The sequence below is a fragment of the Mauremys reevesii genome, linkage group 1 (assembly GCF_016161935.1).
Source record: "Mauremys reevesii isolate NIE-2019 linkage group 1, ASM1616193v1, whole genome shotgun sequence".
Taxonomy (NCBI): Eukaryota; Metazoa; Chordata; order Testudines; family Geoemydidae; genus Mauremys; species Mauremys reevesii.
Genome location: NC_052623.1, coordinates 35,467,738 through 35,493,221, shown reverse-complemented (window position 1 = coordinate 35,493,221; position 25,484 = coordinate 35,467,738). Strand labels below are relative to the sequence as shown.

At 40.3% G+C, this 25,484-nt stretch overlaps 1 long non-coding RNA gene across 5 annotated transcripts in view; it reads right to left on the bottom strand.

The window, feature by feature from the left end:
* Window positions 1-25,484, bottom strand: part of LOC120370680 — a 61,964-nt gene that overhangs the window by 16,343 nt on the left and 20,137 nt on the right. For all 5 annotated transcript variants that reach the window (XR_005583885.1, XR_005583884.1, XR_005583881.1 and 2 more), the window contains exon 2: window positions 16,206-16,351. This is a non-coding gene — a long non-coding RNA (uncharacterized LOC120370680). The remainder of the gene's footprint in view (window positions 1-16,205; window positions 16,352-25,484) is intronic.

Genomic DNA, 25,484 nt, shown 5'->3' with positions numbered 1-25,484 from the left:
AGGACTGCTTGGAAATAGTGACCATAATATAACATTTAACATCCCTGTGTTGGGAAGAACATCTCAACAACCCAACACTGTGGCATTTAATTTCAAAAAGGGGAACTATGCAAAAATGAGGGGGTTAGTTAAACAGAAATTAAAAGGTACAGTGACTAAAGTGAAATCCCTGCAAGCTGCATGGGTGCTTTTTAAAGACACCATAATAGATGCCCAACTTAAATGTATACCCCAATTAAGAAATACAGTAAAAGAACTAAAAAGGAGCCACTGTGGCTTAACCATGTAAAAGAAGCAGTGAGAGATAAAAAGACTTCCTTTAAAAAGTGGAAGTCAAATCCTAGTGAGGTAAATAGAAAGGAGCATAAACACTGCCAAATTAAGTGTAAAAATGTAATAAGAAAAGCCAAAGAGGAGTTTGAAGACTGGATAGCCAAAAACTCAAAAGGTAATAACAAAATGTTTTTAAGTACATCAGAAGCAGGAAGCCTGCTAAACAACAAGTGGGGCCTCTCGATGATAGAGATAGAAAAGAAGCGCTTAAAGATGATAAAGTCATTGCAGAGAAACTAAACGGATTCTTTGCTTCAGTCTTCACAGCTGAGGATGTTAGGGAGATTCCCAAACCTGAGCCGGTTTTTGTAGGTGACAAATCTGAGGAACTGTCACAGATTGAAGTGTCACTAAAGGAGGTTTTGGAATTAATTGATAAACTTAACATTAACAAGTCTCCGGGACCCGATGGCATTCACCCAAGAGTTCTGAAAGAGCTCAAATGTGAAGTTGCGCAACTATTAACTAGGGTTTGTAACCTGTCCTTTAAATCAGCTTCTGTACCCCATGACTGGAGATTTAAAAAGGGCTCTAGAGGTGATCCCGGCAATTACAGACCGGTAAGTCTAATGTTGGAACCGTGCAAATTAGTCGAAACAATAGTAAAGAATAAAATTGTCAGACACATAGAAGAACATAAATTGTTGGGCAAAAGTCAACATGGTTTCTCTAAAGGGAAATCGTGTCTTACTAATCTATTAGAATTCTTTGAAGGGGTCAAAAACATGTGGACAAGGGGGAATCCAGTGGACATGATGTACTTAGATTTCCAGAAAGCCTTTGACAAGGTCCCTCACCAAAGGCTCTTACATAAATTTAAGTTGTCATGGGATAAAAGGGAAGGTCCTTTCATGGACTGAGAACTAGTTAAAAGACAGAAAACAAAGTGTAGGAATTAATGGTAAATTCTCAGAATGGAGAGGAGTAACCAATGGTGTTCCCCAAGGGTCAGTCCTAGGACCAATCCTATTCAATTTATTCATAAATGATCTGGAGAAAGGGGTAAACAGTGAGGTGGCAAAGTTTGCAGATGATACTAAACTGCGCAGAGGCGGTCAAAGAAGCAAACAGGATGTTAGGAATCATTAAAAAAGGATAGAGAATAAGACAGAGAATATATTATTGCCCTTATATAAATCCATGGTACATTCACATCTTGAATACTGCATACAGATGTGGTCTCCTCATCTCAAAAAAGATATACTGGCATTAGAAAATGAAGGGCAACTAAAATGATTAGGGGTTTGGAGAGGGTCCCATATGAGGAGAGATTAAAGAGGCTAGGACTTTGCAGCTTGGAAAAGAGGAGACTAAGAGGGGATATGATAGAGGTATATAAAATTATGAGTGATGTGGAGAAAGTGGATAAGGAAAAGTTATTTACTTATTCCCATAATACAAGAACTAGGGGTCACCAAATGAAATTAATAGGCAGCAGGTTTAAAACAAATAAAAGAAAGTTCTTCTTCACACAGTGCACAGTCAACTTGTGGAACTCCTTACCTGAGGAGGTTGTGAAGGCTAGGACTATAACAGCGTTTAAAAGAGAACTAGATAAATTCATGGAGGTTAAGTCCATTAATGGCTATTAGCCACGATGGGTAAGGAATGGTGTCCCTAGACTCTTGCATCCGACGAAGTGGGCATTCACCCACGAAAGCTCATGCTGCAAAATGTCTGGTAGTCTAGAAGGTGCCACAGGATTCTTTGCTGCTTTAACAGAACCAGACTAACACAGCTACCCCTCTGATACTAGACTCTGTTTGTTTGTCAGAGGTGGAGATGGATGGCAGGAGAGAGATCACTTGATCATTACCTGTTGGGTTCACTCCCTCCAGGTAATAATTGAAGATATACCAATCTCCTAGAACTGGAAGGAACCTTGAAAGGTCATTGAGTCCAGCCCCCTGCCTTCACTAATAGGACCAATTTTTGCCCCAGATCCCTAAGTGGCCCCCTCAAGAATTGAACTCACAACCTTGGGTTTAGCAGGCCAATGCTCAAACCACTGAGCTATCCCTCCCAACACTTGGTATTGGCCCCTGGTGGTAGACAGGATACTGGGCTAGATGGAGTTTTGGTCTGACCCAGAACAGCCGTTCTTATGTTCTTATGTTAATACCTGGCATAAGAGGCATGCAAAGAGGCATCTTGAGGGTGAGGAGAAAGAATACCCATAATGCAATGGGCTCCAGAGCTATCACTGCTGTGAGCTGGTCCAACGGAGACCAAGGCCAACATGTGTAAGTTAGAGCAGCCAGCCCTTACACTGCTCTAATCTGTGCTGGGCCAAAAACTATGGAGCCTTAAGCAATTGCCTTACAATCCCATTGTAATAGAGCCCTCCGAGGGCCAGGGGCCCAGTGGGGAGTGCACCCAACATCACCTCTCAGCGGGAAGGCCTTTCTTTACAGTTCCTCGAAAAGCAACCAGCACATCCCTCTGGCAGCGGCTCCTACGCAGGGGGTGGGGGCAGAGTCAGTGCTCAAGACGGGGGCAGCGCACAGGGACCCCCTATTCTCCCCGCCCCCAGGGGCCACAGGTAGGGTGCCACCCGCTTCTGGGAGCAGCACGAAGCAATGGCAGGCAGGAAGTCTGCCTTAGTCCCACTGTGCTGCCAGACTGTTAGCACCCAAAATCTCCGGGAGATAGGGCTTGATTCCAGAAGACTCCCAGCAGGGTTGGCAACCCTAGCTCCAACCCAAAGCCGTATGTGATTCAGCAATGTCCAGCACCCTGGAGTGCCCTTGGAGTTACCCCCCACCCCCTCTGGATCACCTCCTACCATCTCTCTCTCCCCCACCGGTACAAGCCCAATTCAAGGTAACAAAAGAAAAATAAATGAGACCAAAATCTTCAGCCCCAACTGCGCTCAACATGCAGTCCTACTCCCCCCCAAGAGGTTTCTTTAGTACCCTTGTCCAGGAGCTCTCAGGGTAGGTGTATCTTCTTCCCCAGTCTCTCTATGACTGAGCTGGGATGCTCCCTTTTAAGCTTCCTCTCCAGTTGGAGCATGCTCTGCAGGTCTGGATGGGGTGGAGCTACTTGGGCCAAGTATTGTCCTTTAACCTCTTCAGGCCCAGTCTGGGGCTTCATAGACCCTATCACACCTGTACCTATGCACTGCTGTGCTCAATTTCTGTCAGCCCAGATTTAGATTTTCTACTTAAAAAAAAATTAAGTGCTTGGGACCTTTTAGGGACTAATGTCAGAAGTATGTTTCCCTAAAGTCTACCTGGGTGTGGGACAGAGGAAGATTATGAAGAGAGATGTTTTTGCTGCCTTCTCCAAGCTCGGACAGCCATGTCTCACCACTCACTCAGTGGGGCTTTGGAGAAGAGTACACTTATTTATTTGAAAAGCCCTTGAAGTATATGGGGGGAAAATCCACAGATATAAAAAGCTTTGTTGGGATTAATAATGCAACAAGTTACAAAATATCTGCAGCTGCTCTCAAAGTAGGTTATTTCTCAGCAATATTCCCCCTGTGTTCTCTTTTACATATAGAAGGGAGATAAAAATAAAAATACAATAGATTTATAGCAAAGATGATGTACTGAACCCTGGTTTTGTTTCTATTCATATTGTTCCATATTCACTTTCATTACTAGGTTTAATCTTTTACACTACTGTATTGCCAGTCACCTATGCCTCTGCTCCTTAATATTTCCCCCCTTTTGTTCTTCAGTATAATTTCCTCTCAGGAATTAAATTAAAACAGGACTAGAGAGTAAGCCATGCCCCACTTCTATGTAATATGTAGATATAAATACATTATACCATGTACACAGGGATTTGGCAAGCATTTTCCTCATATTTAGAGTAAAGCTGCATTAAATGCACTGTTTCATTAAAGCTAGTGCTGTTGCTCTCATATTGTCATCTGATTTTTTATTTCTATAGTTTTCTATTTCAATCCAATTCATTCTACCTATTGGATAATTACTTAAGAGCTAAAGCACAATAGTTACTCTCAAGCTTCCATAGTCTTCAATTCCAGGTTCTCTTTGATAATCTACCATAGTCTAATAAAGCGCCACCTAATACATGACAACATGTCTACAGCAAACGCTCCATTAAAAAAGATAAATTTCTTTCAAAAGATGTTACTTATGAAGTTTTTAGCACTTTGTCATAAATGACTAGGTGAGAAATTATATAATAGAACACATGGCCTAGGGCTTGTAGAAAAATTTCCATGAAAACTAGATTTTTAGCCTAAATGTTGAAATTTTCCAGAAAAACTTAATCAGATCTAATATTGACCCTAATCAAGCAAAGTATTCAAACATGTGACAAATCCCACAGAAGTCTGTGTGACTTCTCATATGCATAACGTTAGGCATGTGACTAAGAACTTTGCTGCTTTGGGACCATTATGAGTAAGATACATTAGAAAAGAGAGCAGCTCTTGCTTTGTATCATACTTTTAATCATCAAAGCAGTTTACAAACCATAACTAATCAATCCTAACAATATCCCCATTAGGTAGGTAAACATGGTACTCTTATTTATTATTTTTGAACAGCTGAAGAAAAACAATCTGCCTAAATCCAAGGCCAAAGAGTAAATCAAGCAGAGCAGAGATTAGAACTCTATGTGAAAATAACCTTACCATTATATACCATAATGGAGGGGAATTCAGGGAACAGTTTTGACAGGACCAACTACTGGAACAATATTTGGGGGTCCAATTAATTCCATAGACTGAACTTGTCCCTAATTTAAACACCAGTGGATTTTACACGAAAAATGAGTTTGATCCATGATTCTTGTTTAACTCAAATACAGCTTTGTTTATTATTATTATTTTTTGACTGATTATTTTGTTTTTCTAACTTGACTTTCTTTTTTTACATGATCAGATTGCATAGACTATATAATGTCACAGTTCTGGTACAACATTTATCTTCACATTTGACAGGACAGTGAAAACTTAGTTATAGCTGAGTATGCCAGTGTAAGTACTAGAAGCTGTCTGGATGCAACATTTATCTTTCAGTGTTCAATCTCCAGCATAGCAAAGGATTTTTTAATTGCTTTTTTTTAAAAAAAATTTTAAGGTTTTCCACTCTAAGACTTCCATTTCAGCTGAAGTTTAGCAAACATGGTGCAGTATGGCCGAGTGGATAGACTGGAGTAGTAGGAATCCAGTCCCACTTCTGTCAAGTATCAGAGGGGTAGCCATGTTAGTCTGGGTCTGTAAAAGCAGCAAAGAGTCCTGTGGCACCTTATAGACTAACAGACGTATTGGAGCATGAGCTTTCGTGGGTGAATACCCTTAGTCTATAAGGTGCCACAGGACTCTTTGCTGCTTTTACAGTCCCACTTCTGTTACTGTTAATATTCTCCCTTGAGCAAATCACTTATGCCCACCTCACAGTTAGGTAAACAAACAGAGGCATCACTTCAGGATCCTATTATCGACAAATTGTATAGGAATATTCATAGACAAGACTGGGTATTTATGAAAATGTTTGTGAATCCTGACTGTAAAGTTAAGATTCTCTACCTTGTTTGCTATTCTGACAAGGTCCCTGCCCTGGTGGTTTTGAATTAATCTAGTTATTTCCCTTTTCCACCACGTAGTTTTAATCTGATTTTGACAGGATAGGACACCTATTGGGATTATTAGTGTTGAATGGCTCCATAAGCTTTTCCCTTCTGCTCTTCCAACAGCTTCTAACCTTTCCTTTCGCCCCATATTACTATTTTGCATTTCTCCACCCTGTGAGGTGTCAGCCTGCTTTTGTTCAGCTGATGAGTCTTCCCTTCAATGTCTGTGCCATTTGGCTTCCTACCACAGAGGAAAACAGTTTGTACTTCACGAATGAGCAGCATTCACAGCCTTCGTTCATAAACAAGAACATTGCATGTGTTCCACATTGAACCACCTCAGATCCTTCCTTAGTTACTTTTCATAGCAGTCATTACTTATTTCAGAATAACCCTTTGCATCCTGGAACCAGGTAGCATCAAGGTGCTCTGCTACCTTGACAATGCCTGTGATTTTAGTATCCCATTCATAGATATACTAACTTCTTACTGTTGTATATTTATTCTTTCCTACTTCTATTAGCTATGACAATTTATTGAACTAATGCAGATCAAACTTCCTAAGTGTTTAGAATGTTGCACTATTAAAATATCAATGTAAAACCAGAAAAGGACTAATAGATTTATTTTAGGTATTCACATGGCCTCATTACCATTGTACATGAGCATCTCACAATCATCAATGTATTTATTCTCACAATATCTCTGGGAGGCGCTATTAACCCCATATTACAGATCATCTAGTCTGACCTCCTGTATAATGCAGGCCACAGAATATCATTACTATGCTATTGCATTACTATGAGGTCACTGTACTTCCTTGTTGTGACCTTAAGAATCCCTCAGTGTCAACTGGCATAGATCTTACTGCTCTGTCAGCAACTCCTGCCATACTGGACAACTCATTACACCTCACACACTGGTGTCATAGTATTTATCAATACAGAGTGTTGTGTGAGGTATCAGATGAAAGCTGGTGACATACTGGTCATTAATATTGTGGTGAAATGTATGTACTGACACTACATAAGGAATTGTGTATATACACTGACATTATGTTTTCACATCTGTAAGAAGGCAGAGTGCACAAACAGGTCTTCTGCCAGACAGAAGCATGTCTATTCACCAGTTCCCATCTTTATTGTAAATTAAGCATTGTAGAACCAAACACAAAGGAAATCCCTTTTGCATATTAAGTCAACAGGAAAAACAGGTTGACCAGGGGAGATGAAGCCAACAGGGGAGAGCACACTGGAGCCTCAACCCCAGGGCTCATCTTGACTCTGTAAACAAAGACAATAAACTTTGGGATGTATAAGGAGAAGGAGGAGAACTTTTTGTTAAGCATTTCCTGAGGAAATCTATTGAAGGGCATAGGGGGGAATCAAGAAAATCTGGATCCTGATATCATGAAAAAAAATCAGCAAACTGCAAGAGGTCTCAGAGTGAGAAACTATTTGAGATACAGGAGGTTAGTCTGTCAAAGTTATGATCAGTCTCTTAGAGTTTTATACTTTTTATTTGTAACCATCATTCTTACTCAATACTCACTTGAATCTTTGAATATCTATTCTTTATTAAGCATATACACAATGTGCCTAGCCTTTTAATAGCGTCATCATCAGCCAGGTGGAGAATCGGTAGTCCACCATCAAAATAAGTCAGTGTACACTCATCAATGATATGCGACGTAGTCTGAAGTTGACCACATCTAAATCCCCCATTTAAGGAGATTGGGCACACAGTTGCCCTGTCCTGTTCGAAACAGATTCAGAAATGACCACAGGTGCCTTGGCAGATCAAAACCTGGTTGACAGATGGTTGGGTCAGTGACGAGAGAGTGATTAACAACTGTTGTCGCTGACCACTCGTTGCACCAAGAAGATTCCTCTGTCATGTCCTGTGGTGACCTAAATGACCATAAAGGGTGTCTAGAAGGGGGGTTGAAGATGTGTATGTACAAAGGCAGGTCGCTATTCTCACAGATCTTGGCCAGTAGCATGACAGAGGCACTCTCACGGCAAATATGGGGTGGTGCTACATTACTGAGTATCAGTAACCATGGCGACAAAGTTGCCCATAAAGTCCTGGTAACAATATGCATAGATTTCTTAAGCTGTACATCAACCAGCCTCGTGTGAGATGAGTGACATCAGACAGGAGCACAGTACTCCGCTGTTGAATAGCAGAGGGCAAGGGCTGATGTTCCAAGCTTCCAGGTGCTCCAAGTTGAACTGGCCAATTGTCTGAGCAGGTTGTTCAGAGTGCTGACTTTGGCTGCCATCTTCCTCAAGTGTCTGCAGTATGTTAGTGACCTATCCAATATCACACCGAGGTTAACCAGCTTTGGATCATGCTGCAGGCATTGGTCATTGAGTAAAGTGTTTAACTCATGGCTTGCACTTGCATTATGAAGATGAAACCATCTTGGAAAAGCTCGGCTGCAGGTGCCATTGAATACAATAGTCTGCCATGAGCTTCATATCATCATTCAAGACCGTGTCAATTTCTGAGAAGTACTGAGCTTGGTAGCTGCAGCAGATGTCATCCACATAGATAAACTTGTGCAAGAGTGTAGCTGGTAGGTCATTGATATACACATTGAACAGTATCAGTGAAAGAACTGAGCCTTGAAGAAGTCCGTTGATCTAACACTTTCAAGAGATACAGCAGTTGCCCATGTGTACTCTAACCCCCCTGTTTTGGAGAAAGAGTTCTATTACTTCAGTCCCCCAACACGGGGCAATGTGAGAGTTTAAACAAAATACCTTTATGCCAAACTGTATCATAGGCGGTGGTCAAATCCAAGAAGACGGCTCCCATCTTTAGATTTTATGGAAAACCATTTTTGATAAAGGTGGTCAAGGCCACAACATGATCACAGATGCTGCGTCTTTTCCTGAACCCTGTCTGCTTGACCTGCAAGACATCACCCAAATCTGGAGTGATTCATTGGAGGACCAAATACTGACAGCAAGGATATTGGGCAATAACTCAACACGTTGTAGGGGACCTTGCCCAGCTTAAGAATGGCAATAATCTTTGCTTGACGGCAAGTGTAGGGTAACTTCTTCTCATTAATGATCCATATGTAAAAGTTAGTAACCCACTGTGATGCTTTTGGTCCAAAGTGCTTGTCTCTGCCTTGATTCCCTTGTTCTTTCTACCAAAGTGATCAATTCTTAACACACATTCTATAAAGCCCAAAGGACACACCAATTTAAAATGTCTGATACAGAAGAGCTCCATGCCAATGCAGATACTTAAAATTCCTGGGTTATAGTCCCAGCTTTCCATTTACTTGTGATCTTGGGAAAGGCGCCCTTAACCTCTCTGTGCCTCAATTTTATCACATATAAAGCACCTTATTGACAAGAGTATTGTCATGGTTAAGGAATATTTATAATGAGTTTTGTTTGAAAGGTACCAAAATGTTCCCCCGAAACAAAATTAAAGAAACTTATGAATTCTCAGGTACAAGTATCTGAGGGATAGCCGTGTTAGTCTGGATCTGTAAAAGCAGCAAAGAGTCCTGTGGCACCTTATAGACTAACAGACGAATTGGAGCATGAGCTTTCGTGGGTGAATATCCACATCGTTGGATGCATGTAGTGGAAATATCCAGGGGCAGGTATATATATGCAAGCAAGAAGCAGGCTAGAGGTTAGTTCAATCAATCAGGGAGGATGAGGCCCTCTTCTAGCAGTTGAGGTGTGAAAACCAAGGGAGGAGAAATTGCTTTTGTAGTTGGCTAGCCATTCACAGTCTTTGTTTAATCCTGAGCTGATGATGTCAAATTTACAGATCAACTGGAGCTCAGCAGTTTCTCTTAGAAGTCTGGTCCTGAAGTTTTTTTGTTGTAGGATGGCTATCTTTAAATCTGCTATTGTGTGTCCAGGGAGGTTGAAGTGTTATCTTACAGGTTTTTGTATATTGCCATTCCTAATATCTGACTTGTGTCCATTTACCCTTTTCCATAGGGACTGTCCGGTTTGGCCGATGTACATAGCAGAGGGGCATTGCTGGCATATGATAGCGTATATTACATTGGTGGACGTACCGATGAATGAACCGGTGATGGTGTGGCAGATCTGGTTAGGTCCTGTGATGATGTCACTGGTGTAGATATGTAGGCAGAGTTGGCATCGAGGTTTGTCGCATGGATTGGTTCCTGAGTTAGAGTTACTATGGTGCAGTGTGCAGTTACTGGTGAGAATGCTTCAGGTTGGCAGGTTGTCTGTGGGCGAGGACTGGCCTGCCACCCAACGCCTGTGAAAGTGCTGGATCATTGTCCAGGATGGGTTGTAGATCCCTGATGATGCGTTGGAGAGGTTTTAGCTGGGGACTGTATGTGATGGCCAGTGGAGTTCTGATGGTTTCTTGCTTGGGTTTGTCTTGTAGCAGGAGGCTTCTGTGTATAGTTTTCTTGAGAATACACATACTGTAGCCTGCAGGAGTTTCCTTGACACAGACATTGTTAGTGTGACTTGTTCTTAGGGTAAAAATGTAAACAAAAACTGATGCATTCTCAGATAAAAGTAAAATTTGAGACTATACACACACACACACACTGTATCCTGCAATAGCTCCCTTGAGACAAACCTTGTTTGTGTGAGCTGCCTTTAGAATACACGTGTAAACAAGAAAGAAAAGTACAGTTTAGAAAAAACGTAGAAGACAAATTCTCTAGTGGTGCCAGTAGAGCTGCAGTCCTATTTACTTCAATAGAGTGGCAGCTGTTTACACCAGTGTAGAATTTAGTCCTATATTTTAAACAACTACGTTAGAAAACCCTGCCAAAAAAACCTAACCGGAGCCAAGTTTATAAGCCTTTAAACTTTACTTGTTAGATAAAAAATTGTTTAATTGGAAAGACAGCTTTTAGAAGAGTTCTGGGTTCTCCTCAAGATTCAGCAACTTCAAAAGGACTGCCTGCAGAGTCAGAGTGGTTTGCATTTAAACTGACAACATTATGAATGCTACCAAAGGCTTTAGGCTCTCACTGGGTTTTAAATCCTGAAGTACATCCTGATTTATTTAATGTTTCTTAGAGATAGAGAACAGAGTAGAAAGAAATCTTACAACTTCCCCCGTTTATTTCGGCTTCCATCTTTCAGCCAGAGATTACTTTTCACAGTGAAAATATATGCCTATACAAAACAACAAAAACAAAAGTAATCAATCTTATGAAAAAGCAGCCTCTGATTCTCCAGTGCCTTGCACCTTGTTTATTCACGCTTGTGCAAAGTGAGACTAAAACCCACTACCAAATCAGAATGATAGCATTGAACACCGATTTTGCATTGGTGTAAATCTTTGGTTCCCAAACTTTAGTCCTGCAGCTCCCTGTATTTTAAAACTTGGTGACCTCCCACAACCAAATACCATAAAAAAACCCCAACAACAACAAAACTCTCCAGACACTAGATTCAAGATTTCAGGACACTAAATTCAAGGGTGACACTAGAGTTGACATTTTTGCAACTTAATTCAACTGCATACAATTTGTTTAATTATATAATTCAATCTAATCCATCTTTTTACAACTGTAATTTGAAAATATGGATTTCTTTTAGCATGCTTGGACAAGGTTTTTGTGAGACAAATGTGCCTGTTTCCAACTGCACCATATTTGGTTGAATCTCTTATAGTGCCAGACTTCAGTAGTTTTCCAAGTTTAAATGATTTCTATGTTTATTTTTCATATAAATCATTGCGGAAATCGAGAGTTGGAGAGATAACTGGATGCAAATGGAAACCGTATTTTCATTGCTTCATCACAGAGCTCTTCGCACGTACCTTTAACAGGAATCCAGAAGTTTCTGTTTTGTTAGATTTGAAAACCATGATCTTCAGTGTGTGCTCATTCAGCAATTTAGAGATTTTCTTGAGATATTTAAGTTTGGAATGGAGTCGACAGTTACCAAGAATGGGTTTTGAATCCAGTTGGTATCTAGAGATTCACATTCAACTCCAGGAAAATATTAATCAAACTGGGAATACAGTCCAACAAATGAGTTAATATTTGGTCTTTAATAGTGTTTTGATCTCTTTCACACTGTTTTTAAAACAGTGGGTCTTAAACTTTTTTTCTGGTGACCCCTTTCACACAGCAAGTCTAAACACACTTTTAAATATATTTAACACCATTATAAATACTGGAGGCAAGTGGGGTTTGGGGTGGAGGTTGACAGCTCATGATCCCCCATGTAATAACCTCACGACCCCCTGAAGGGTCCCGATCCCCAGTTTGAGCATCCCTGTTTTAAAATGTCTGATAAACATTGGAAACATCTTGGTAACAAACTTTTCTGCGTGGCATCTTGAAAGACAAAGCTTCTTCACAAAGCCTCTGATTTTCTCTCTTGAACCAAGTATATTTGTATTCCATCTTGCAATGTTAAGTTCAATGCAATTAATTTGCAAAATAGTCTACCAGGTAAGATATAGTAGTCAAGAAATTCACATCATGCATGTAATTTTCATGGTCTTTCTTCCCCCTCAAGGAAGAAATTTGGTGGTGTTAGTTTGTATTACTGAAACCTGGTGGGATACTGACATGATTGAAGTGTTAAAATCAATGGTTATAACCTAATTAGGAAGGATCAAGTGAGCAAAAGGGGTGGGGAAGTAGCACTCGCTGTCAAAAATGGCACTACCTGTTTCTGAGTCACTGACAACTCAGAAGAAAATGATCTCGAATGCTTATACATTAATGTCCTAACTTATAAAAGCACAATTTGGGGTATTAGTTGGAGTCTTCTACAGACCACCAAATCGCACTAGGGAACAGGATGACCAGCTGGTTACGCTCCTATCTACAATGTGTAGGGAAAAAAGCTGCTCCTGGGAGAGTTCAGTTTTGGTGCCATGTCCTGGAGGTCTCATGCTGCCAATTCTAAAAACATCCTAGGAATTTCTAAATATTATAGACAATTTCCTAACTCAAAAAGTGATGCATACAAATCCTCCATGATTTCTCTATTAGATCTTGTCGTTGCAGATAAAGAACAACTGATGACAGAATTAAAAATTAATGGTAACTTAAGTACAAGTGATCACAACTTGATCACATTTATAATGTTCAAACAGACCAGACCAAAGTCCAGACCAGAAATACACACACACACACACAGTGCTTTAAAAGGGCCAGTTTCACAAAGCTGAAAACAATTATGAGCAAAATCAGCTGGGAGAAAGAATTCGGTCATAAAAGTGTGACTGTTAACTGGAAACAATCCCAAAATTCAGAAAAGTGGCTATATGGGTTAAAAAGCCAACCTGGGTTAGCTGTGAAGTAAGGAAAGATTTTTTTATAAACAAATGGAAGAGAGAGGAAATTGATAGTAATGAATATAACTCAGAAGCTAGGAATTTTAGAAAATTGATAAGGGAAGCAAAGGGACATATGAAGAAGTCTATGGCCAGCAGAGTTAAGGAAAAGGGAGGGTTTTTTTCTTAAGTGTATTAGGAACAAAAATAATCCTAACAATGGAAACAGTAGAATTGCCAATAACAATGCAGAAAAGGCAGAAATGTTCAATAAATATTCTATTCTGAATTTGGGGAAAACACTGTATCATCTGTCTCCTAATATGGTGATAATGCTTTTTCAGTTCCACTAGTATCTCTGAAGGATGTTAAACAGAAACTGCTGAAGTCAGACTTTTAAAATCAGCAGGTCCAGATAACTTACATCCAAGAATTTAAAAGAGCTGGCTGAGGAGGTCACTGGGCTGTCAATGTTGATTTTCAATAAGTCTTGGAACACTGGGAAAGATCCATAAGACTGGAAGAAAGCTACTGTTGAGCCAATATTTAGAAGGATAAATGGGATGACCTGGGTAATTATAAGTCTGTCAATCTCACATTGATCCTGGGCATGATAATGGATCTGCTAATAAGGGACTTCGCCAATAAAGAATTAAAGGAGGGAAATAAAATTAATGTCAATCAATGTAAGTTTATGCAAAATAGACTGTCAAACTAACTAGCTATATTTTTTGGTGAGTTTACAAATTTGGGTTGATAAAGATAATAGTGTTGATGTAATAAAATTATACTTCTAAGGCATTTGACTTTGTACCACATACCATTTTGATTTTTAAAGCTTAGAATGATAGAAAATTAATGTGGTGCACATTAAATAGATTAAAAAGTTGCCAACTGATGTTTTCAAAATGTAATTGTAAATGGGGAATCACCATTAAGTGGATGTGTGTCTAGTGGGGTCCCACAGGGGTTGGTTCTTGGTCCTATGCTATTTAACATTTTTATCATCGACCTGAAAAGAAACATAAAATAATCATTTATATATTTTGCAGATGATATCAACATTGGTGTGGTGGTAATAATGAAGAGGATAGGTCACTGATGCAGAGTGATTTGGATCACATGGTAAACTGGGTGCAAGCAAACCATATGTGTTTTAATATGGATAAGTGTAAATGTATACATCTAGGAAAAAAGAATGTAGGCCATACTTATAAGGTAGGGGATTCTATTCTGGCAGACAAGGACTCTGAGAAACATGTGTCAGTTGTGGTCGACAATCAGCAGAACATGAGCTCTCAGGGTGATACTGTGGCCAAAAGGGATTGTGAGATTCAGGGATGTATAAACTGGGGAATCTAAGGTAAGGGTAAGAGAGGGTATTTTGTCTCTGTATTTGGCTCTGGTGCAGCTGCTGCTTGAATACTATGTGCAGTTCTGGTGTCCACAATTTCAAGAAACATGTTGATAAATTGGAGAGGGTTCAGAGAAGAGCCACCAGAATGATTAAAGGGTTAAAAAACCTGCCTTATAGTGATGGACTCAAAGAGCTACATCTATTTAGCTTATCACAGAGAAGGCTAAGGGCAGAACTGATCACAGTCTATGTGTACGTACATGGGGAACAAATATTTGATAATGGGGCTTTTCAATCTAGCAGAGAATGGTATAACACGATCCAAGAGCTGGAAGCTGAAGCTAGACTAACTGAGACTGCAAATAATGTGTAAAATTTTAAACAGTGAATTTAAACCTTCACTCTCTCAAAAAAAAATATAAATCTCACATAACATAGAAGCTGAGCCATATTGGATATGTCTGTGGATTCATCAAGCTGCATTGCTAAATACTGACTCTTAAATTCTTCTATCAACTGGTCCTGGACGTTTTCTGGAACGTCATCAGTGCATTAACAGATGCTATTGTTGACATAGTAATAGTTTTCGGTATCATAGTTGTTTGCTCCTCTGTCATAATTCTACACATGTCCATTGCTGCTGGAAATAGAAAGGCATGTGCTTGTTTTCACTTTGCATGTCCACAAAATAAAATGCTTCTAAGGCTTTTTGAGAAACAGTTGCCTCATGAGATATAACTTTTTTTGCCGCTTTAATTCTTATTTCCAAAATGAGAGAGAGGGAAATGTCACAGCTCAATTATGATTTCTGGGAGTTTGGTTTCTTAATGTCTGTTGTTTCCCTGCCTCATACTTTCATTTACTCACGCTTGAAAACACATGACATATTTCGGCTGTGGACTTTGTGCAGTAATATTGAGACACAAAAAAGTAAATTATCATTGTACCATTTACTTCCATTTCATTTTAACTTTATTAAAATCATCTTCTTCAGCAGAACCTTTGCTATATGTAGGCTTAGTAATAATTGTTTTATTCAAAAGACAAGATGCACCCCGTCTATCCCTCAGTGCCTTTCCCATCTGCTAGTGCCGCTGCTGCCGTTGTCACTGGGAGCCTTTCCTTTCCCTCCACTCCAGCAGGGTGCTTTCAGCCAAGAGACATATTGCTGAATGCTTTCTTCCAACTGGGAATCTCTTTTGGTGAAGTCCCCACCCCACCCCACCACAGGAGCAGAGAGCACAAGAAAGTACCCCAGTGACAGCAGCAGCATAAATAGATAAAATAGTATCAGAGGGGTAGCCGTGTTAGTCTGGATCTGTAAAAAACAAAAGATCCTCCTGTATATTATTAGACAACAGACGTTCTGCAGCATGAGCTTTTCTTCAGAAATACCCACTTCTTAAAGAAGGAGACATCTGACACGAAAGCTCATGCTGTGTTACGCATAAGGTGCTATATGCTTCTTTGTTGCTTTTATAGATAAAATAGGTGATTCTGAAACCTAGTTTAATAGTAAACTAGAAACAAAAAACCCACCAAAAAACAAAAATAGGCATCTCAATTACAACCCTGCCCCACCCCCCAAATACTCATGGCTTCCCCAAGGAGCTGCAGTTAACAGTTTGTGAAGTACTGATATAAAGTGATCACACAAGGAGCAAGGAAGTGGAAAATCAGTCATTACTTGAGTCCTAGTCCACACGTAGTTTTTGTATTGGTGTAACTATGCTGGTCGGTGGTGTCATCTTTGTTTTCCCTTTATGCCAGTAAAATTCCTTGTGTTGATGCAGTACGCTGGCCTCTTCCTCTCAGGTGTTCTGACACCCTGCACTAGATTAAGAGAGAGGAGCAGGAAAAAAAAAAAGGCTGATTCAGACAGGATGAAACAATCTCAAAGCCTATGCTGAGGCTGAATGGTAGGCCAACAGAACCTTCCTATCAGACTCCACTAAGGCTACCAAATCCCACCCCAAGGAGCTATCCCACCTTACTTTAGAACCAAGCACTGAGAAGAACTATCATCATACTTGATGGACAGTTCCTGGCCTGAGTTATTCACACCTTTGTCACCTCTCAGTTGGACTACAACAATGCTATGTACGTGGGCATGAAACCTTCAGCACTTAGGAAACTAATGTAGAACATCCCTTGGCAACACAGGCTAGCACAAACATTTCAAATCTGTCCTCAGCTCTGTACACTGGCTTTGATATAATATTAAGGGGTGTTCAAGGTCTCTGTTCTTGTCTCCAAAGTGCTCTATGCCTTGGGGCTAGGATGTCTAAAAGGCCACTCAGAGTTCAATAATGGTAAAGCTCAACCGTGCTGGAGACAGAATTTTCTAAGTGGGCTGGTCAGACACTGGAATGAACTCCCCCAGGAGCTAAAGACCATCACAAACCTCACCACCTTCCATGCCAAGCATAAAATATATTTTGATCTTGTCTTCCGCATAAATACATGGGTACATATATATTTTAAACCACACACACATACCAAAAACCTTACTAAACCAAGACACACCGTTCTACACACTTGTTCCACTGAGGAAAGGATGAGGGAACAATCAATAAACACATGACAGATAGTAGTCACATTTCAATGCACTCGTAGAAGGTGCTAGGGTACTAAGTGAGGAGGACTGTATAAAAATCTATGTAACCCACAAGCCTTGTGGGTGTGGTGTTGTGTCCCATCTAGTGGCACCAAGACCACTTAGAGAGAGATGAGTCTACTCTACAGCCTTAGCTAACAGCCAGTTGGGTTTTAGCTCATGCTGTAGAGCAGGAATTGGTAACCTTTGGCCCACGGCCCTCCAGGGAAATGTTCGGCTGATCGTAGCTTCCACTGGCTGCGGTTTACCGCTCCAGGCCAATGGGGGCTCCAGGAAGTGGCATGGGCCGAGGGATCTGCTGACCACCACTTCCCACAGTCTCCATTGGCCTGGAACAGTGAACCATGGCTAGTGGGAGCTGCAATCAACCAAACCTGCAGACACGGCAGGTAAACAAACTGGCCCACCCCATCAGGGGCTTTCACTGGTGGGCTACATGCCAAAGGTTGCCAATCCCTGCTATAGAGGCTCATGCACTAAGCTACAGAGGTCCCGGGTTCAATCCCCCCCACTGATGATTGGGGTCTGTCAGTGTTACACCTACATAGAATAGAAAAAGCTGAGAGAATGCAACTGTACATAGATAAACCATACAAAAAATATCTAGCCTCCAACAAGTATTTCACTTCTTACTAACTACTCTTTATAGATACACTGAAGAGAATTATTAATATCTATCACTTGTAAAATAACAGTGCATTTCTTTCCAAAGCAGCTTACAGAGCAAATATTGTTATCATCTTTAAGACGGGGGTGAAGAGCTTCAGAGAAGTAAAATGATTTCCCCCTAGACCACAAAATTTAGCATTCAGGAAGTTGACTGGTTGCAGAAAGAGCTCGGCATTTTTATTAACTGCACAAACACTCAGCCCAGAGACCACTCAAGCTTCTGGAAACATGGTTTACACTGAGCATGCTTAGGCACTTAACACAGCATTTAAAATAGCAGTGCTATAGTGGAGAAAGATAGCATCTGAACACACTGTCAGCACTAAAGCAAATACCTATAGAACTATATAAATTTAAGTATGGAAGTGGCTATGCTAGAAGTACAACTTCTCATTTACATGATTACTAAAGCCGGTCAGGAAAATGCTGATTTGTCAAAACCAAAACTTTTCAGAAAGTGTTTTGGTTTTGATAGAAAGGTTTCAGGTCCAGGATAGAATTTCTGGTCAAAATCAGAACCCCTCACCACAGAACAGCCAAGTAGTTAGGGCATTTGCCTAGGATATAGGAGACCCAGATTCAGATCTCTGCTCCAAATCAAGCAGAACAATAACTTGAACCTATGTCTCTCACATCCCAGATGTGACCCTCAATCACAGCACTATTCTGGGAAGGGGAAACCTTCACTCTCTCTCAAAAAAAAAAAAAAAAAAAAAAGAAAAGGTCTTGATTTCATTCTGGTGTGGAACAAAACCCAACTGCTAAAATAGATACTTTTTGGGAAACTGTATTCTTATTTTCCAGCCAGCCCCAGTGACATAGTAGTTAACTAATACCTATTCTGAAGCAGAGCTCTGTGTAGCTCCACAGCTTGTCTCTCTCATCAGCAGAAGTTGGTCCAATAAAAGATATTACCTCACTCATTTTGTCTCTCTAATATCCTGGAACCAACATGACTCAACAACACTGCATAATACCTATTCTGACAGATATGTACAGTTCCCATACTCACTCCAACAGAGTTAGACAGTTAAACTACTGTGGCAGGTTTTTCAAAGCCTTGAGAATACAATCTTGCCTATAGAATTGACCTTGTTATACTCCACCCCTAAGGTCTGTTCATGGATGGGGTCCAAAATTCAGCAGTCCACAGGTTTGATGACATACCATTTCTGATTCAGTAAGTTGACTCCATCCCAAAGGTGTGTACTACAGACAGATGAGAACCTTTACATTCCTGGCAGCACACCCTTACCTCATGACCCATCATACATTTACATTTTATTTTCTTCTTATCTGCCTTTTCTGTATTCATAGCTCTGATCCCAACACCTCTTTTTTTTTAATGCTATTGCTATTGTCAAAGTGCACATGTAAATTCTGCTGTAGAGCATACTGTTCCAGTAGGCACCAGGTGCCCTCCCTGTAAGTCACAGAGACTGAATGGACTTTCTCATCACACACTAACACTGAAGCCATAAGAATCAGTGTGGCCTACCAGTCTAGACTACAAGGTTTGAGAGTGTAGTGAATAAAAAAAGTGCTGGTCTATACTACAAAGTTTTGTCAGCATTGCTGTATTGATCAGAGGTGTGATAAAACCATCCCCCCGAGCTAAAGCAAATTTCCAGCAAACCTCCCAGTGTAGACTCAGAAGTGTGTTTCTGTCTACAAATGCTGCACCCGCATGAGGGGGTTCTCTCGTGATGTGTCTTCCTCTTCCCTGCCAGAGTAAGCAATCAGGCATATGGGGGAGAGGGGAGGAAGCTGCTCCACAAGAAGTGGTGAAGTAATATATTCTTTCCCATCCCCAGCAAGGGAAGCAATTGTGATTGCATCACAATCCATTCTCTGCTCAGGGCAGGTGTGGTGTATTAAAAATACTGTTAAAACTGTAGGCTGTCAATTTAAATTTCAGGAGGTTTTCCCTGGGCCTACTTGCAAGCTAGGGGGCTCTTCCGGAAGTGTGAGATCTGGTGTAGCAGTAGTTGGATGGAAGAAAGCCAACCTTTAGTAAGTCGGGGTGGGTTGCATCACAAATTTCAGAGAAACTGCATCTGTATTCCCCCTCTCGAGATCACCCACTTAAAAGTTTATGGCTCCCAGCCATCACAACTCCTGGGTGGAGACCTGCGTCGCTCCCTGCTGACGAGGAGTTTTAAGACTGCACAGTTCCCTGCTATATACTGCAATAGCCCCGGCAAGCCAGACTGTTTAAAAAGGCCAATGCTTGAACTGTAAAATCCTCTCTCTCTGAATCTCTTTTTGCTATTCCTTTCCTGAAAAGGGTGGACACATTTTCCTCTGTACTTTTCCCTTTGACAGTATTTGCTATCACTGCTGTTGGTACATTTCGTAATTCACACTGTCAAAGATCCCACGCACGCTGCCACTATATATGTTACAGTTTCAGGGCAACTGCACATGTATTCCCCTTCTGTGTTCCACTAATGGCACCCACTTTATGTTTCTGACTCCCAGCCATTACCTTTCTTGGATAGCGACCTGTGTGTTACCTCCTCCTGGCCAAGGATGTAATGCCTCAAAGATACTTAAGTTTAATTCAATAAGGTCTCCCAAGAATATGGCAGGAAGATGCCACATCTGTTGTAAATTGTGTCTCTATTTTTAGGAAGTTTCCCTTGGTCAGCTATTTGTACATTCAAGATCAAATCTTGCCTCACTGCCATCAATAGCTTTGTCACTGCCATCAGTACCTGTTGGATTAGGTCTTAATTTTGGATCATCTTCGTTCTTATTTTTCACTTGTACAGTTATATAAAGTTCTGATAAGCAGAAGCCCCATCATTTTCTAGATTTCAAAATGCTGACACATGGAAAATTGAATAGATAAATTGGAAAAGGAAGCTGCAAAAGGAAAACGAACATAAAACTGATTGTACTTTTCATCATTTTAAATTTGATGTTATGTATCTATATTATCTAATTCCAAGTGATATAAATGTATATTTATACAATCCATAACTCTGATGCATGGTAGACTCTGTTTGTTCTTCTGCCTGTGTTTTTTGTATATTTAAATTTTGAAGGTAAAAATGATTCAATACAGTTTGTTACTGTGAACCCTTTACAATTAAAAAAAAGTTATAGTCTACATGAGATGAGAACATTGGGGGGCAGAAGCTCCATATTCAAAATCTAGATTCATAGCAGCTAATTACAGATGATCTCTTCTGCTTCCAGAGTGAAGACGTGCAAGAGCTCTTCTGGCATTTCTTTCAGAGCACTTGAAGAAGGAAAGTTTGGTATCATCTTTTCCCAGTCCCATCTCCTGCAAAAGCCCCTCTGGAGAGCCAGCTCCACAGGGAAGTTGTGAGAGGAGAGTGGGAAAGCAACATGAGATGGGTGGTGGCCCTGCTTCTCTGCTACACCCAACACCAGGAAAAGGTGAGGTGGGAGGAAAAAAGCAGCAAAGGTAGGTCCTCCAGGCCTGACCAGTGTAGCCAATGATTTTAGTTTATTGTTCATTTATTGTATGGTTATGATTAATCACATGAGTAAGAAGAGCTGAAATGCAAGAACCTGTAGGTTGAGGCCTGCAAGAGTTTAGCTTAGCAATTTTAGGCCTTGGAGACAAGAAACAATGACAACTGACCAGAAAATAACCAGACGCCCAAATATTATGGGAAAAGAGGTACCAAATGATAATATTGTGAAAAGTTACCCAGAAGATTAATATTAGATCATAAAAATACTCTAAAGGTGCATCTGTCTCCGACATGTGCCTTAACCACAGGATATAGGTTGTGCATCAATGCTAATGAGAAAAAAGGTAGCTTACACAGCCTATAGAAAATTGGGGTCCATTAAGTTTCCAGGGGACGCGGATCAATAACAGAAAAGAGGGTTGACACCTTTATGGACATGTACAGAATGTAGATATAGACAGAATCACATTACAAAAAGGAGATGCCCAGATCAGGAAAATTGAGCTCCCTATGGGAGACTCCCGCAGGAACCATCCGTCTACTATGATCAAGCCAGGAGAGACCCATCAGACCCTAACACTATTGTTAAATATCTGAATATAGCTATATTTGTAACTTGTCCATAGGTCTGTATAGAATTTCTATATGCTTGGGTAATCATAGCTTTAATTGTAGTTTTATTAAAACTTGTAAAACAAACTAGGTCTTGTACTTGTGAATGTCTGTATGGTCACTATCCATGGTCTTTATGTGTTCCTAGAGACTCTAATTCTAAAACAAAGGTGACTTTCACTCAATTAAGCTTGAAACTGTAGCTGCCAAAGCCAAACCCAGGGTAGTGTAATACCACATTACCAAATTCACTTAAAATAAAAAGCTCCTCTCTGGAGCAACCATCTGGAAATCTAGACAGACCTGGCCCTCCAAGGTCAAGAAGGGCTAAGGCTCAGATAACAGAAGCTGCAGGGCCTTAATAGTTGAGTTATATCTGGGATCAGAGGAGTGAAGAAGGATGCTTCTTTCCGGCCAAAGGAAAGGAGCCAGATAATCAGGCAAATGGCTGACAACTTATGTAGCTGGGAGTGCACAGAGAGAAGGACCTCAGGACACTGGCCCTAAGATAAGGTTAGAGACAAAAGGGTCCAGTAGGAAAAGGCTCAAGGAAATAGCAGCAAAGGATTGAAGTTAAGCACTATGTGGTTTTTGTTTATAGGGTCCCTGGGTTGGAATCTGGAGCACTGGAAGTGCCTAGGTTCCCCTACCAGCCACAGGTAAAGTGGTATAAACCCCAAGAAGTGGACAGGGCTTTGCTGGGAGCCTGAGCAAAGGGCTGAGTTTAAAGGGCCCAGATCCATGTCTGAAGAACCTAGTGATGGCAAATAGACTGTTGATTTATTGAACTCTTCAAATGACCTGGAAAGGGTTCCTTTGGATCAGAGGGCCAAGCCACTGAAGGCCTACCAACATTGGCTGACAGCCTGCAGGAGGGGACATGGGGTAAGAAAAGGACCCAGCTGCTAGGAGCTGCTCAAGAGGAGAGTGCCTATTTACAGGCCATCAGCATTGTCCACAGTTAGGGCTAGTTAGAAATGTTTAAGTCAAATTGTTTTCTCAATGAATTTTTTTTTTTTGTTAAGCAGCCAAAGTTCTTATTTTGGTTGAAATGTCTCATTCTTCAGAGAATTTTTAACCCCAACAAGTCAGAGTTTCTTGGAAAAAAGTTTCATTTCAATGGGGAAAACTCTTGTTTTTTTATTCTCCCACTGTTTCCAAGTATAAATCCAGCTTTTCCATGACATTTAAATTCTGGAAAATTAACAAAGTGTAAATTTTAACTTTTAGAAGTCACATGAGGAGTCCATGCTGTTACTGTGGATTTTGTCATGCCAGAGAGAATGGAGGCCAACAGAGCAGCCTTACACTTGTCACTTTGCACTTCTCAAGCTTGTCTTCCCTATAGATTTACAGAACCTGAGCATTTGTGAAGCCCTCTTGATGGCCACTGTGCATCTCACCTGATGGGCCATTTCTGTGAAAAAAACATCACATGATCATAGATTTCTCTCTTTCCCTCCTCTGTGGGTTTCCCTGCTGGAGAGGAAACTCTAGAACAGTATTTCTCAATTTTTTGGTTACCAGGGACCAGCTTGCTGTCTTCCTAATCTGTGTCGGGGAGATCTCAGTCATTGAGAAACACTGCTCTAGAGCACGGTGTGGAATCTGAAACTAGTTTAATCACTGCATGTACCCAACCTATTTTATTTCAGTTTGAGAAGTCCAATGCAGAACAGTACAAGACAGATCTCCAGGTGATATTTTAAACTCATCTTCTAATTGACCTTTATTGAAGTTAAAGATCTTGTGGCACTTTTCAAAAATAGCCTGGATTAATGCAGGAGTCTTGGCCAAAATGTTCTGCCTGGTGGTAAAGTCAAGTTCCATTATAGTATCCAGAACATGTGTGTGAACTCTTTTCTTATCCAGCCATTACACTCCCCATAACTCTTTTTATAGAAAATATGAATATGAAAGACAAGATTTAAAAACTGAGTTTAATTCTATACTATTTTGGATGGTGATATTACGCTTGTTAAGGCCAAACAGGCATATAGCAACACCCAGAAGTGAGAACACATTAATATATTTTTTGCTTCTAAATCTCTTCTCACATCCTGATCAAAAAGCTGAGGTCAAGGCACAACATCAGAACATTCCTGAATACACTAATACTTAAACAGTCACCATTCTTAAAAACAAAACAAAAAAACCCACAGTTAAATAAGTTTGAAGGAGTTAGAAGCACAGACATAAAAGGAAAAAGTAATGGGGGGGGTCAAAGGGCCACTTTAAAAAAAATTAAACACCTTCACAGAGAAGTTTAAGTGCTTTCTAAAAATGGAGACAAAGTGAGATTTAACTGAGGAAGCAAGGTTTTCTAAAATACAGAGCATGCAAATCAAACAGGGAAAGTGCCAATCACAATGTGAAGTTTCCTTCAAAACTTCTAACAAAAAGTCTTCTTGACTAGAAAAATTATTAAGTAATTTCCTCCCCCAGCTACTCTGCCTCTTAAGTCACCACTCAGCAATCTAACCACATAGAAAACTCCAAATAGAATGTCTTGTGAGGTGAGTCATGAATGGCTCTGGTTTGCTAGTGTAGCAAGAATATTTTTCAAACCTGGAACTCCAGTCCTTAATTCTCTTCCAAAGAAGAGAAGAGGTAGCACGGTTTGAAAGACCAGTAAACTAGTGGCAGGGCATTACCAATTGCTTGTCTTAAGTATCATGTAAAAATCTCAATTCTATTTATAAAAGATAAAGGCACAACATTATACATAAGCTAATCCTAGGCAGCTCTAAAAACAACTGATATCAAACTGAGCTCATATTACCACAATTCAGTAAAGCACTTAAGCATATGCGTAAGTCTAAACACAGAAGCAATCTCATTAACCTCAATGGGACTACATACATACTGCAGTGCTTTGCTGCATCAGGGAAAACATTGATATTTCCAGGGAAATAACTTAGTGTTCTGAAGAGCAGCACACCACGGCCTATCTACAGATCAGAGAAAGGAAGTTTCAGAAGGAAGAACTTTCTGCTGAGGAAGATGTTACTGATCATGGATACCTCAAATCTTAGGAATAAGCTGACAGGAAGAATGTCATAGCTGAACATAATTGCAAAGATAGGCTATCAAGTGAGAGCCATTATACCAGTTAAATCTGCTTTCAAGCCACTGAGGGTATCAGACTTGCACCCATATGTATGCCATATATTCTGTAGACACACTTTGAATTGCTGACTTTGACACATTAAGATATCAAGTAAATTTGAATCGTTAATTTCTACTTACAAAATGTAGTGCCAGGGAGCATGCAAGATTCCCTGGACAGCCATTTAGACCATTGAAGAGGACTATAAGAGGAAAATAATTTTCTAATTGAATTAACTACATAAGAAAAGGAATTCTATTTTGAGAATATTTGCAGCCTTTTACACATAGGCATGAGTTGCCCCACTTCCCAGAAATATAGGCACAACGTGTAAAAGAGTGAGTATTTGATGTGCTAGGTTTGTCCAAGGTGGAGTTGGGAAATTATGAGGAACTTTTCTTTGGTTTGCTTTTTGGGCAGAATGTTGGCTGGAAAGCAGGCTTGGAATAGTGAGCATCCAGTTTAATTATTGGAAATACAGTATTTTTCAAGTGCTTTATCTTATAGATT